Consider the following 15,710-nt stretch of genomic DNA (forward strand, 5'->3'; position numbering starts at 1 on the left):
AATGAAATGATATTCCATAATGTGCTATCCCATATCTGAATGAGATGTGAATTCAGTGTTGATTTGTGGATTCTACTCTGAAATAGTCAAATCTTGAGTAGGAATTGAAACTCATCCCAAAAGTTAAATGTGCCAAAGCCCTGACTGAGGGGTGAGATGTCCTTGGAGAAGCAGACAAACTCAGCTGTTGCTTCCAATTCTGAAAATAAAGTTTTGCCAGGTCAACAATCTGGAGTCCTGGCTAGTTCCATACAGTAATCAGCCTAAGAAGAAGTTAAATAAAGATGATGAATCAATGCCAAAATACGTGAAATAAAATCTCCACAGGCCAAGCACCAGTGGCTCACACCTGTAAGTCTAGCTAACTTAGGAAGCTGAGAATTAAAGATTGAGGCTCAAAGCCAGCCCAGGAGAGTCCATTAAGACTCTTATCTCCAATTAATCACCAAAAAGGTGGAAGTGAAACTGTGGCTCCAGTGGTAGAACACTAGCCTTGAGCAAAAAAAGCTCAGGGACAGCACTCAGACCCTGAGTTCAAGTCCTAGAACTGCCATTTAAAAAAAGAAAAGAAAAGAAATACCACACCTATCTGAACTTCCAAGTATGAACTATGAAAACTATGAAACTATGAAAACAAGGAATTCAAGTAGAAAAGGCATACATCTTATTTTCCCACCTCAATTTCTAAACAAAAATAACAAGAACAATTCTAATGAATAGTTCACATTACAATAAAAGTAATGTTTCCCAGTGAAAAAGTTCTTTAAGCCCAATCCAACTAAATATTGCTTTGCAGCAAATATATGATCAACAATGACATCAGTTTAAAATCAAATGGATAAATGAAGTCATTTGAGAGAAGAAAAGCGAACTGGCAACATTAATATCAGGACAAAAAAAATCACAGAGGGTTATTTTATATTATTTCATACTGTTATTTAACATAGAAAGTATTACAAAGAAATTGACATTTGGGTCCAAGCACCAGGGGGAAAAAAGGAAAGAAGAAACAAAGAAATAGACAGAAGCCCAACCTACTCATAGAGAAGCACCAAAGGAGCACTATTGTCCTCTAACAGTTCAAGCAGACAAACAGGGCCAAGAGCATGTGAATAGTATTAATGTAGTAGCTGAACTAATGAATAGAAATCATACTTGTCACCTGTAGAAAACCATGCTCTTTTCAAGCACTCAGGAAACAGAAACCCTTAATCAACAAGAAATAAAAACGCTAAAATCCATTCACTTATCAGAACAAACAAAAACAATAAATGAATGCCAAAGTTTCATGTACAAATGCCTATACTAAGACAGAACAGTCACAATGAATCATGAGTGGCATTCCCAATGAAAGCTGTTCTTTACAAGGACATTTACTTGCCCTATATTGTTTTCAATCCTACAAGTGATTGGTATTAGCATAAACCAGAGAATCTGGGCTGGGGATATAGTTCGGGCATGCTCAAGGTCCTGGGTTCTATCCCCTGCAAGGCTAGTTTTTATTATATACATTGCCACTTTCAGATGGAAAAGGCCTGACAACCACAGCCTCTGTGTTGATAAGCTCCTAGTGGAGATTATTTAAGATAATTATAACTAGAAACCTCTGCTCCTAAATATGGGAAGAGAAGCCCAGGTCTTCTGAGAAGCAAGAACAGACAGGAGTTAATGAATTTAACTGTGACTATGATGTAATGATCAGACATTTAAAATGAAAAAAATTTAATGGCATGTATACAGATACAAAGTAGGATGCTATTAAATATTCACACAGAATAAATATTTTAATAATTGCAAAGAAAGTATCCACAAATGGTATGAGTGGCCGAAGTCTCCCATGTATTCCAAACCTTCCAAAAAGAGCTTGTATCATTTTTGCTATGAAATGGAAATGAGAATAAAGTTGATGAATCATGCTGACTTAAAAAGAGGGGAAAAATAATGAATCTCTTGGTTCTACCTTGTAAGAAGGTGTATGCCAATACAGTTACTTGAAATGGAAATAAATTCTTTACTAGAAAAAGCTTTCCTTTAACCAGGTAAGATACAAAGTTGTACTTCTGAAAACCTAGTATTTACCCAAGTTTTTTTTAAAAATAAAAAACCTGAAAACCTTGTTGGAGTTTCTCAAAATGAGGTCTTCAGACTATGAGAATTTCCAAACTTCTTCTAAGGGGTGTATTTATCATTGTGTTGTTGTTCGTTTATTTTCAGTAATGACAGCAATGACACACCGCTGCTAGATCCACAGTAAATTAAAACTATATTTGCAGCTCCTGTTAGCTTCCAAATTACCATGAGTCTCTCAACAACCTTAAAGATGTTTTCCGGTTGCCAGTAGCTAAAATGGATAGTCTCAGGATTTGTGTTCAGCCCTGAGAACATTATACTGAAATTCACACCACTCCAGAATCCCATCATCAAGAAAAGCCAAATAGATGTCCAATGAATACCTGACAACTCATAAAACTATGTGAATCATCTGCTTAAGAAAAATAACCTAAAGAAACAAACTGTCTTGTTCATGTAAAAATGTTGAACCTATCCCCCTCCTTACTCTGAAAGTTCTCTCCAGTTTGCCACTCCCACTCTTACATAACAATTGTTCAACATATAACAATTAATACTGCTGGGTACTAGGGGTTCTCACCTCTAATACTAGTTACTCAGGAGGCTGAGAACTGAGGATCGCAGTTCAAAGCCAGCTGGGGAAGAAAAGTCCATGAAACTCTTACTTCCAATTAGTCACTAAAGGCCTGAAGTGGCTCAAGTAGTAGAAGGCCAGCCTTAAGCTTAAAAGCAAAGGAACAGTGGCCAGGCCCTAAGTTCCAACCCCAGAACTAGTGCGCGCACACACACACACACACACACACACACACACACACACACACACACACGCACACACCCGCGCGCGCACACACACACACGTTACTGCTGACTGAACCTTGCAAGATGGGACTTCTCAGCTAAGCTCAGACTCAAGTTTCCAGCAATCTGCCGAACAACTCTGCCAGAGTGGTTTTAGTTGAGTCTAAAACTAACAAACTCCCTGTACCAATCTTTATACCTTCATGTCCCATCTGTAAATGGCATCAACATGCCCTTTTTGACCCCCAACCATCTCCAGAACCTTCCTCAACCTTCACATGCACACCACCACTCTACCTGAAACCAGAAATTCCAGACTGAACCTGTCACTCACGTGCATGCCCTGTCTTTCCTAACGATACTTTCTGAAAGGAATGAACTTCTCCATGGACCAGAAACCAGCCCCTTGCTGTCATGCAAATCATTCTTCTGGTCCAAGGAATACGTACCAACCCATTCATTCAGACACATGCAGCTTGATAAACTTTGGTTTGCAGCATTTATCCCTGGCTTCCTGATCTTTAGTCATCTGTGTCTATGTCCCTCTTTGTTAAATAAGCTACTCAGAGCATGATCCATAGTTTGTAGCTATTTTATACCCCCCTCCCTCTCCTTCCCTCCACCCCCCTCTCTGTCCACCAAAAATTGCTCCATGATATCAGCTGCATGAAACTCAATGGTCAGGATCTCAGATAAAGCGACTGGAAAACAGATCCTGCTGAATCCTGCTGGAAAAGCCAGCCATCCGGTCCTAGCCTTTGAACCTTTCCATCTCTGGGACTACTCAGAAAGTAAAGAAAGCAGTCCTCTATGGAACTACATTATAGATAGCGAGAACAAGACAAATGCCTCATTTTCTTGACATAACCATAATCCTTCTTCCAACAAATCACAGTTCAAGAGGGCAAAGTAGCCCCTTAGCAAAAGGCAATTCTGTTTCAGCTCTTACTTCCTCAGTAAAAACACACCATTCTTATCATCAGCAGATTACAGACTTTTTAACAGGAGTGGGGGTGAAGGTCCTTTGTTTAGTGTTCCCACAATGACTCGAGAAGTGGCGATAGGTTTCCACTGGTGCCTTGTTTGGGGACACACGTGCTCCAGAATGCCCTTGTCTCCTCTTGCCTGAGACCCAGATGCAGCAGAGTCCTCGTGGGAATAACAGGCTCTACAGTGATATTTATCATCTTGATTGTCACACAGCTGGAAATAGTTTCATTTCCCATTCATAACTGCTAGACATCCATATCACTCTGACAAGAACTCTTAATTGTGTAATGTCATGCTGTAACAGTTCCAGTAAAATGCTGTGCAGGATCTTCTGGCTTGCTTCAGACTTGTCATCTTCAGTGCTAGCCTCGGGTACAACCTCTTTAAAAGGTTGAAAGAGAACAGAGGGAAAAGAAACAGGTACAGACACATGCACATGAGTATGTAGGAGTATATAAAAACTTCATACACACACACACACAGACCCATAGTTTCCTACAGGCGAATAAAAAAGGGGCAAGAATGGAAGGTTTACCATTTGCTTGTCCAAATAATAACAAAGCAGTAGTATCAGATTGGTAAGGCTGAAGTGGTAACTTCAGGCATATCAATACTGTTTGAATCACTGCCCTCCCCCCACTCCACCTCACCCCCGCCCAAAATGTGTATCTTTATAAGTGTATGCAGTTCTTTTCTTCTGATTAGAATGCTTTGCTGTGGTGTTTGTATTCCTGAGTGGCTTCAACAAATACTTAAGTAAAAAAGCATCACGCTAGCATGACCTCAAGTAAGTCTCACTTCCCATAAACACCAGATGCCCAGTTTTCTAGGAAACAAGCCATAAGTTGCACAGGAAAACTCAAACACGAGTTGGGTCCAAAATGAGATGGAAGCCAGCCAGAGCTACAGATAAGACCCGGCTGTGTCTGCCTCTGGAACGTTCCAATGAGCAGGTAAATCTTGGCAGAACATTTCAAGTTCATAAACTCTATCTCCTTCCCTAAGGGGGGAGAAGCTATCTGACCGTAAAACACTAAGATATTTTGAAGAAAAGCGTTCCTAAAAATGAAGAACTAGAAAGAAAAAAGACACCCATGTGTGAAGGTAAATCCAAACTTTAGTTATACACAAAATATGACAGCAGGCAGGCTTCCTGACAAGAGGGGGGTTGGTCTCCTTCCCCACTGTCCTCCAGGATAGATTGAGTATTCAACAAATGAATGTTCAAAGACAAATGAATGAGTAATGTAAAGAATTAAGCCCAGGAACACAGAAAAGAAAACCAGATTTGGCAAGTGGATAATCAGTGCATATCTCTATTTTACCAGTAAAAGGGGAAGCATTTTGATTAAACCAGTCACAACTAAACAAAGTAGAAATCTTCCTAGGCCCTCCTCCTTAGATTCCTTTCTTCCTCCTCTAGGCTCAGTTTATCTCCCAGAGTGCCACCAGAAAATAATCTCCCAGGATCCCTCCATCCCTCCTTGACCTTCCTCCTTACCACCTCCACTATCTTGACCACTAAAGGTCAGCCACACCCCTCTTCTCTCCTTCCTCTCCCCTCCTACCCCAGTGAGGATCCCATAGTACCAGAGCTTATCAGTCTCAAAACCTTGATACATTGAATTGTAATTGTCGGTTACCGGACTGCGTGCTTCTCATGGAGGGTAGAAATCCTGCCTTCTTCATCCTCACCCACCCCTGAGACCTAGCACAAGGCCCATTTGCAACAGTTAATTGCATATACCTGAACTGTATTCAACTCAGAGTTGAACAGAACTTGATTCCTCGGCCCAAGATCCAGTTCTTCATTGAAGAGTTTGAAATACCCTTCCCTTAGGGCAAAATTTCAATAAAGGTGGTGAGAGTTTAGTCACAGAACACCAAGAAGAGAACTGGGTGTAGTAGATTGACCCAAAATCTCATCTCGTCATTGTGTCAGTATTTACATGATGAATTAAGAGAATCTTGCCAAGGATAAGGCTCACAGCAGCCCTTGCCCAGTGAGTTTTAAACCTTTAAAATCCTAGGCAATCCAAACCATCATAATGAACAGAGTTCCTTTAACTAAGAAATTACAACCTTGGAAATCCCACCCTACAATAGAGATCTCAGACCAAGTGTCATTAGTCAAATTTTCTTTTTCTCTTTTAGAAAAAAAAAGGGAGGGCTGGTTTTGAAGTCGTTTCCCTTTATTCCCATAATACAATGAACCCAGCCTGATTGCCTCTCTCAGGCTTGTACATGTTTGTTTTAGCACTGGACTAAAGTTAAGACTCTGCCCTGTCATTATATCACTTTTTAAAAACAGTACCACAAAAAGAAAATAAATTATAACCTAAATCCATGAATGCAGTGATATAGTCCCCTTTCATTTTTTTTTTCTTTTGGTGGGAAAGACTGAATTTTACATGAACTTGAAGGGTTAGCATTTGTATAGCACTGGTCAGATGACAATTATTAATATAATATCCTTTGGTCTGTACCAACAGGTCAATAATATAATAATAACAGGACTTCAAAATCATACTAATTTACTAAACAGTATCTCAAGGCATTTAAATGCCACCCCCATTCCCAACACACACACACACACACACAGTGGCACTAAAAAAGTGCCCTTTTGAGCTCCTGAGAAATAAAATACACTAACTTTGGGCTCCTTCAACTCAGCTAGCTTAATTTACTAAACATTCCAAAACCCCAGTCTCTTTGCAGAAGGTAAAAAATACTGCTGAGAAGGTCATTCACTCAAATTGTATCCTGAAGATAGTAAAAAGAAGCTAATCAAATCTCTTATCTTTCTTTTTAGTAGTCTAGCCACTTCAAGTTCAAGGGTAATTCTAAACCTTTACTGAAAGCAGCTCTACCTTTGACCTATGGCTGAAAAAAAAAAATCTATCCAATGTGGTGGGGGAGGTTCAACACCTCTTCTTAATGGATCCCATAAAGATTCTACCAGAGACATAAGAAAGTGCTAGCAATTAAAAAGAAAATATTAAGACCTTAAATAATAATCTACAGAACTTGAATGAGCTATTTCTATCAAAATACATTCTTCATTTTAAAAAAAGCCTCCACATTCCATACAGCCTGTCCTCATTCTTTACAAGGGTATTAACCCCATTTCTAAGCTAATAATAATTGTTTCTCTTCTGTGCTGCAAATATGGGACTGCTGTGGTTGAATACTATGTATAACATAAACAAGGTCAAGAATGCCAGTTGCCAGAGTCATGTTTAAATTATCATTAAACAGCAGGCCCTTCCCTAAACAAAGAAAAACAAAAATGTCCCCATGGTCATCAGTTCCATGCTGAAAAAGCCCAAGGCCCAGCTGTAAACCAATAACCTCATCCGTTTTTACTAAGTTCCTCAAAAAGTACAAAGAACACTATCAATCTGGAAGGAGTGAGAGAGAAGCCACATACTAGTTTATTCTAAAAATTTTATACAGTAAAACTAATAAACTGGTGACAGTATCCTAAAATTTACTAGCCACAAATTACAAGGGAGTCTACCATCATCATAAAATCTCAGTCATTAGGTGTTACTAGAAAGTAGAGAACTGAAGCCCTGGGTGGTAGTGAACATCTGTAATCCCAGTAATTGGGAGGCTGAAGGAGGAGGATAAGGATTCAAAGCCAGTCATATAGGTAAGACCTTAAGAAGAAAAAAAGTAGAAAACAGTAATTTATTTCCTACCTAAGACTTGTAAGTAAGCATTTTGGACAAGGGATTTTTTGGGGATCAGTTGTAAGGCTTGAACTCAGGGCCTGAGTGCTGTCCCTGAGCCTCTTTGTACTCAAGGCTAGCATTCTACCACTTGAGCCACAGCACCACTTTCAGTTTTTGAGTGGTTAATTGGAGATAAGAGTCTCACAGGACTTTTCTGCCTGGACTGGCTTCCAATCATGATCCCCAGATCTCAGCCTCCTAAGTACAGTAGCTAGGATTGCAGGCATGAGCCACTGGGCAACTGGCTTGAGATCATTTTTGATATTAAACTTTCATGATTCTATTCTGATAAATGACAGAATCTCCTACATGAATAAATATTTGTATTTGTTATTTAAATCTAGGGAGGAAGATGGCTAGCTACATGTTCTGGGATGATTAAGAAATGGGAAGAGTAGACATTTTTACTGAAAATGGCTATGCTATTCTAAATATGAACAAAAAATATTTTAGGTGATTTGAATAATTTGGGTATTTGGTTTAAATCTGAATTGTTGCCAAATGTTTTTGCTTTTTTGCTAATGTAATTGTTCCTAAAGGTTTTACATGGTTGGAAGTTCTACCTTTTAATTTTAAGAGGTTCAGAAGTTTTGCCTAATACATGTTTTGAACTCCTAAGAACTTTATGTTTCTGCATTGACTTTTGTACCAAATTTTGGCTAAGGCTCCAATGAAAGGTAGTTAATGTCTTAAAATTAAAAAAAAAAAAAAACTTAGTACCCTGGTATCTTTTCACCCTTCACCTTTCACTAGACCCCTAAAATGTGTTACTCAGTGTTTTCATGTAGCTTGGGGTTAAATAAGACTTTTGTAAGTAGCACGACTCGTTAAAATAACATCCCAGCTTCCCATAATGCACTGCTTTTACCTTTCAGCATTTGTCACTAGGGACTTCAACTACACTGGCTCAGGATAACAGATCTTTGCTCTCCCCACTTCATCCTTTAAAAGGCACATCATCCTTCAAGCTTGACTTGTGAAGTCCTTGCCAGAGTCAGAATTTAATTTTCCATCTGCCGGTATGCCAAGCTTTACAGACCCCAGAGCTATTACACAGCCAAGCCAAATAACACTCATACACCTATTCAGTCTATACTCTGCTTTGCTCCTCTTTCTAGCTCTTTTCTTCTCATCATACAAGTTCAATGTTTGCTTACTGAATTCAAATTTTCTCCCTTTCTCCCAATGATCTAAGAGATTTCTTAAAAATTTAACTCTCTCTACAAGATAGTTAAATAATAATACAATATTATCTTTAAAGTATTGTTACTTTGGGGGTAACATAATAGACAAAAGAAACCCAACTGTAATAGCAAGACCAGAGAATATTTTCAGATTTTAAACTAAGACCTTCTTTTAGTTTTTTTTTTACTATATTACACTTCACTTTTAAAGTGAATCATGTTCTTTAAGTGTACAGTACATTGATAACCATAAATAGTGAATAAATAAAAGCATGACAGGCTTCATACATCAAACACAGACATTTAAAAACTTGAACTCCAAATACATTTCTAAAGTCCTGTTACTGGGATGAAATGATACAGTGTATTCTGCTCAGATTACAGCTTTCCTTACTAAGCATTTAAATGATCCTTTGCCCTAAAATAATTTACTAATTTCAGACTGAATGTCATATGTATCAAAAAGACTCCACAATGGAGATTTACATTTCCCTTGAATGTTCTAATAACTCAAACAGAAGAGAGACAGTAAAAGCTCACAGTCTTTGATACAATTTGGGGATAAAAAAATCAACTTAACATTTTGAAGAAGATTAATTTTGAGTATAAGTAAAAGTTTCAAAAGGGCCACCACTTCCATTCCCACTACTGTTAATCTTTCTCTCCACCCCACTTTCTCTCCCCCTCCTTCTAATCTCCCCCACCACCTCCACTGTGAGAGCCATGCTGAATGCCCACAGCCCTGGGCAATTACTCTTCCCTGGGACAATCAATGCTGACTGACGGCAAGTTGGTCCACTGACACCTAGCAGAAATAAGTCAGACAACAAGGATCACATTGGCCTTGTCAATTTTAAGGCTAAGCAGCTTCCAGTTTTAAATGACAAAGACTTGGAGCTTAAGGGGGAAACAGCATTACGGACTCCCTTCTGGAAATGGAAAAGGAAAAAAAAAAAGTAGAGAAAATCAACTGTCCACTGAAAATTCAGGCCCTTCCAGGCATCCCCTAGTATTGGTTTTCTTCCATCCTACCCTCCTTAGTTTTGTTGCCTTCCCAATCATCTCCCCATTTTAGCCTTTCCTCTCTTCCTACTATTCTGCTATGGGTTGACAATCTACCAGTCTCTAGTTATTGGGTTGCTGGAAGAAGTGGCAAAGACCACCAAACCCTTTGATTTTCCAAATGAGGAGATGGAGATGAGGAGCTGACCTGGCCGGCTAGGGTCATGCCACTAGGGGACGCCATGCACCAGTAGGCTAGGATCATGACACCCAGTCCTCCAGCCTGTCCCTCAGCCTTCCAGCCTCATTCCTTCTTGTGCTATTAGGGTTCTTTATGCTCAACAGTCAAGAAAAGAAACACAGCCCTAATATACTTATAAGCTGAGGATTGTCGCTCATAATGCTGCCTTTGGAGAGCCAAAGACAGAAATAAGTAGGTGACACACAATGCTTTGGTGTGTTAATGAAGCTGCATGAGTCTAGTGAAACAAACCTCTTTTTTCCTTGGTATTCACCCTGTGTGACAAAGGAGTAACTTCTTGGAGGAATTCAACAGTTTTCCAAGTGTCTGTTGAGTCAGTCCCTCTTCAGCCAGAACTGCAGACTGAATTGCAGACTTCTGACTTCCCAATTGTGCTGGCTGAGCAAGGGATGCTTACGCAAATGGATGAAAAACAGACTTAAAGCCTGAAGGAATAGAGAATTTTGTTTTACATTTTCCATGTTTACAACTGCCAATGGCTTTCCTCTTGGAATAAGAAAGAAGATATTCTCAGTGAAACTTTCACAAGCCAACGCTGTGTGGAAACCAACATTTACCAAAACTCCATAGGTTTCATGGAACATGGAGGTGTGTGTGTGGAGAGAGAGAGAGAGAGAGAGAGAGAGAGAGAGAGAGAGAGAGAGAGAGAGAACAGCATAACATTCTCAGGTCCCAGACAGTCACAATTCCTGGACGCTCTCACTCTTAACACATCAAAGGCCAAATGAACAAGCAAAGAAAAAAAACCAAGCATAAACTTTAAATCCATTCACAACAAACTCATCCCACCCAAGCCAAAAGAGCCGAAAGATGTTTTTTAAAAGCCATTCACCGAAAGTCAGATCCTTCCTTTGCCTGGCCATTTCTTAGTTCCTGGCATAGCACACTTGCAAGGCGGCTGCACCAAAACCTACACCAAGCGTGCAGAGCCGGTGAGGACCGGCATGGACGGTGCCACCCGCGCAGCGCTGCAGGATCCGAGCCGCCCCGGCATCTAGGTCCCCGGTGCCCCCGGAGGCAACTCGGAGCGGCCCGGCCTCAGCCCTCCCCGGTCCCCACCCCCAAAGCCCCCTCTGCGTGTCCCTTGGATGGACCCCCTTCTCCCCCCGGACGCACTGACCTGGCCATGGGATGGGAGCCATGGGCGGCCCGGGTGGCAGCGACTACTTCCCTCCCCGGGCTGGGTTAACTGGTTGGGGCGAGAGGCGATGTTCCCGTCGCCTCCTGCAGGCCGCCGGGCACGCGCGCGCGCGCGCACCCACTCACACCCGGCCTGGGAGCGCGCACACTGGGGCGCACTCACACTCACACCTGGCTCCGGAGTGTATGTGTGTGTGCGCGTAACTACACTCACACCCGGCCCCTCGGGCGCGCGCGCGCGCGCACTCACACTCATACCCAGCCGGGGGGACGCGAGGAGGGGGCGCACTCATACTCACACCCGGCCCGGGAGCGCGCGCACTCACACTCGCGTGCACCACCAGAGCCGTCCTCGGTGGGACCCGCGGGACCCAGCGCGCCCGGCCAGAGCCGAGGCCGCCCGGGGACTCCGCGCACAGGGGGCGCTGTCCCCGCCCCTTTTACCTGCCGGGGCCGCCAGGAATCCGGTTCCCACCGCCCCGAGGCTGCCTTCGGGCGGCTCCACCAAGTCCCAGTGTCCGGTGCTCAGTGCTCGGCCCGCTCGGCCCCGGGACACCCAAGTGCCAGCGGCCGCGCTGGGCCAGGGGGACGAGGAAGTCACCAGCCGGGGAGCTGGCGGCGGTGCCGAGGGAGGGCCGGCCTCCGGCCCTCCTCCTTCTTTTCTTTTCTCCACGTAGCACCAGTCAACAACTCCCCGCACCCCCAGACGCCCTGTCCCAGTTGGTTCTTCCCCCCCCCCCCTCCCCGCACTCCCTTATACCTCGGTGGTGTCTCCTGCGCCCCTGACTTCTGCCATCCAATTCACCCCATTCATTCGCCCAACTTCCCGCGCCCCGCTCGCTCTCCTGCAGGTCTGCTGACTGGAGGGGGGGCGGGGAGCCTAAGCCTGCCATTCATTATCTCACCAAGCCTCTGCCCCCCTCTACACCTCCCGCCCTCCCCCCCCCAGCCCTGGTGCGGACACGCCCACCTCCCCCTGCACGCCGGGCCACCCGCGCCTCGACCCCTCCCGCACTCACCCGAGCGCCCCGGGACAGCCTGCAGGACTCCGCCGTGCTCTCTGCACCGTGAATCCGCTCGTCCATCCCCACGTGGAAAGCTCTGGAAAACATCCTGCGCCCCCCCACCACCACCCCTTCCCGCAAAATCCCGGGTGTCAGGCCTCACTCTCTCCCGGCGCCCGTTTCTAATCTTTCCGGAAGGCGCAAAGTTTCTCCGCGCTCAGCCCTGGCTGCAGGCGGCCACACAGAGTGGACTTTGCTCGAAGAAAGGCGGCTGAAGCTTCTGCCTCGGATTTTTTTTTTTATGTCCCCCAGACTCCAGACCAAAAACAACTGCTGCCTTCTGCAATCTTCGTTTTCCAGACCCAGGAATATACATTTCTCTTCCCCCTTCCCTCGCGGAATTAACTTTGCCAGGGCAAACCATCAATTTTCCCTAAGAGTAATGTAAGGGTGGGGACGGCACACCTGGAGGTGTGGGCGGGAGCTGCCTGCCGGTCCTACGCGAGGCCTCGGGACGCTCAGCGGAGAGGGCCAGCTCCTGGAGCCTATCCTGGTGCTTTGAGAGCACCCAGCCGATGGGAGGAGGTGGTTCTCTGGCCATACCATCCTAACCACCTCCCTCCCTCCTCTGGCTTGCCAGGGTGCCTGGAGTCATCCCAATTCTCTGCCTCCCGTGTGCCACCAGGGTTGCCTCATCAATTGTAGCTGCTTTGGGAACAAAAGCTTCATCAGCTCAGGCATGGTATGGCACAGGGCACTGCCCACGCCTCAGGACTGTTTCAGCCCACTGTGTCTCCGACAGCCAGGGAGTGCTGCTGTCTTGGTTGTAATCCTGGACTCTGAGGCTGAGGGCACCACCAACCCTGGAGCTAGAGTTGGAGGGGCAGGGGGGGGGGAGGGTACCTTAAGTCTTCTTGCAGCAGATGGAAACTTCTCAAGCCACCAGTGAGTGACGGGTTGAAGGCATCATGATCATTTCACACCATTCACTGCTGAGAACCTTGACCCAACTCAGGATGCTCAAAGCTGAGTCCTGACTATTGATCACTTACTTCCCAAAGCTGAGTCCTGGCTATTGATCACTTACAGCCCAAAGCTGAGTCTTTTCTAAAACCATTGTTCTGGTTTCTTTTTGAAGATCAGCTTTTTAAAGACTCTGCTTTCTCTCTTTTCCTACCAATTTATGATTCTTTTCACAATAATTGACTTCGAATGTGAATCATTAATTTTTGATACATGCATAGTGCTAATATTTGTGTACAGCCTCAGAAATGCATATAAAAGCATACACATATAAATATTAAAAACCACTCACTTACCTTGCAAATAAATATAAAATAAAATATAACTATAGAATCACTCCTTATCTTACAAATAATGACAGGGGTTGAGCTTAAACTCTAAGGGATATTATAGTAAGATGAATAGAAAAATGTTCAATGTAAACCTAAAAAAAGTATATATTGGTTATATGAAAAAGGTTTTTTACTTTAACTAGAAAAGTCCCTTATTTGCTATTTTTTCCCATGCTTCACTTTTTTACATGCTTCACTTACTAGCTTTTTCAATATCAATACTTCTATGGCTAATGAAGAGAAAAAATGTTTTAAAATTATTTCCATGGTTAGTCTTTCCCCAACTATCAAAGACACAATGCAAATGTAATTTCTGCTTGAGTTTCTTTCTTCCTTTCCTTTCTTAATAGTACTGGATTTGAACTCAGAACCTTGTTCTTGTTGGGGAGGTGTTCTACCACTTGACCTACACTCCCAGCCCTTTTTGCTTTCATTAGTTCTCAAATAGGGCCTCAATTTTCACCTAGACTTAGGTTCTCCTGTTTATATTTCCTGTGTAGCTGGAATGACAGCTGTGTATCACTTGGGATGGGGTCTCAAAACCTGGTCAGATAGATGCAGATAAGGGCTCAACTTTTTGCCAGGGATAGCCTCAAAAGATGAAGTGAGTAGCTAGGATTACAGATGTGAGCTAATGTGCCTGGCTACAAATGAGATTTTTAGCACTAGGCTTGCATATTTAAAAATATAGTGATTTTTATGCCCTGTATTCCTAAGGAATGCAATGGCTTCCACGCCACATATATTTTAACTACTATGCAGTCTTTTCTAGCTACAAGCAGGATCATCTGTCCTAACAGGGTATGAGTATTCAGGAGTATGTTAGAGGATGTCAGTGTACCTAAATGGTAGAACTCTTGTCTAGCATGTCAAGGCCCTTGGTTCTTATCAGCACTGAAAGAAAGAAAGAGGAGGGAAGGAGGAGGAGGGAGAGGGGGAGGGAGAAAGGGAGGAGGGAAAGGAGAGTCAAGAAGAAAGAGAACATTATTTGCTGTGAAACATTTTATCTCTTATTTATTTTGCTCTGCCATGGCCTAAATGAACTGGAGAACACAAACTCAAAGGTCAGCCTGGCTAGACTTGTATTTCTGACAAGCATAGGCCTGTCTCAGGGAGACTGCCTCCACAGCTTGCTTTAGGTCAATAACTTTACAATCAAAAGTAGATCATTGTGTGTGCAGTATAAAAGGGGAAAATGAGATACAATACAAAACTGCACACAGACTAACCCATCTACACTAGTGTCATGTTCTCAGTGAAGTTGCTTTCTAGTCTGTAAAAATGGGGCTACACTCATACAATCTAATTTATAGGGCTCCAGGTTGTCTTTATCAAAGTGAGATAAAGTATTTGAATAGGTTCCTTAAATCACTAACCTGGAGGAAGTTATTTTAAGGGAAATAAAAAAGGGGACTCACCTTGATTCACTTGATTCATGTTTTCTCCTGTCCAGAATCTTCTTTTGGTCATTCAAATTTATTCCTTGGAGAGTCATCCTAATGTTTTCTGTCCTAAACTTTCTCTCCTGTTCTCTGCTAAGGTGCATTTCTCAAGATCTGTTTCTGTAAATAGTTTCAACATAGCTAAAAAGCAATTGGTGTCATCAAGCATGAGAGAGAGAAAAAAGTATATAAATATATATATGTGTGTGTGTGTGTGTGTGTCCAGAGAAAATGTTTGATGATGGACATACTAGCAGCATTTTTATATTCATATATTAAAGAATACTGTAGACTCTGTCAGATTATTGATATTAATCAGGAACATTTCCTTTGGATTGAAAAATTAGCTATCACTGCCCGTGGCACTATTATTTGTTCAAAAGGGTTTGCCAAGTCTCCCAATTGTCTTTTTCTTCCCTATGTTCCCTTCCCTATGACAAAAATAAAATAAAATAAACAATAAAAATTAAATAAAAAATAAACCTAGAGAGTAACAAAAACCATCATCACAGAGACCAGTTGAAAACTTTCCCTCCGGTCTATTAAATAGAGATTGGTTCAAAAAATACACTTTTGATATATTCAAAGAATATATTTTAGTGAGACAATATGCTGAGAGAATTCAGTCTCCTAGAGAAAAGGTTCAGTTCCCCAGGTACAGGTTCTGTTCTTCTTCAAGCTGGGTATTAGAATCTCCTGAGTTTCTCCCAGTGTTTAAAACCATTT

At 42.6% G+C, this 15,710-nt stretch overlaps 1 protein-coding gene across 7 annotated transcripts in view; it reads right to left on the reverse strand.

The window, feature by feature from the left end:
- Lpar1 (lysophosphatidic acid receptor 1) overlaps positions 1–15,710 on the reverse strand; it is a 282,752-nt gene that overhangs the window by 115,010 nt on the left and 152,032 nt on the right. The window contains exons 4-5 of one of the 7 annotated variants that reach the window (XM_042695753.1): positions 14,961–15,104; positions 12,203–14,436 (exon numbers count right to left, since the gene is read on the reverse strand). The gene's annotated coding sequence lies outside the window, so the exon portion shown is untranslated. Of the gene's footprint in view, positions 1–5,605; positions 5,628–8,463; positions 8,486–11,163; positions 11,329–11,627; positions 11,708–11,943; positions 12,031–12,202; positions 14,437–14,960; positions 15,126–15,710 lie in introns of those variants that run through there. The other 6 variants (XM_042695744.1, XM_042695778.1, XM_042695770.1 and 3 more) reach the window with 6 other exon arrangements.

This window comes from Dipodomys spectabilis, unplaced genomic scaffold (assembly GCF_019054845.1).
Source record: "Dipodomys spectabilis isolate Male_0828 unplaced genomic scaffold, ASM1905484v1 ptg000006l, whole genome shotgun sequence".
Classification (NCBI taxonomy): Eukaryota; Metazoa; Chordata; class Mammalia; order Rodentia; family Heteromyidae; genus Dipodomys; species Dipodomys spectabilis.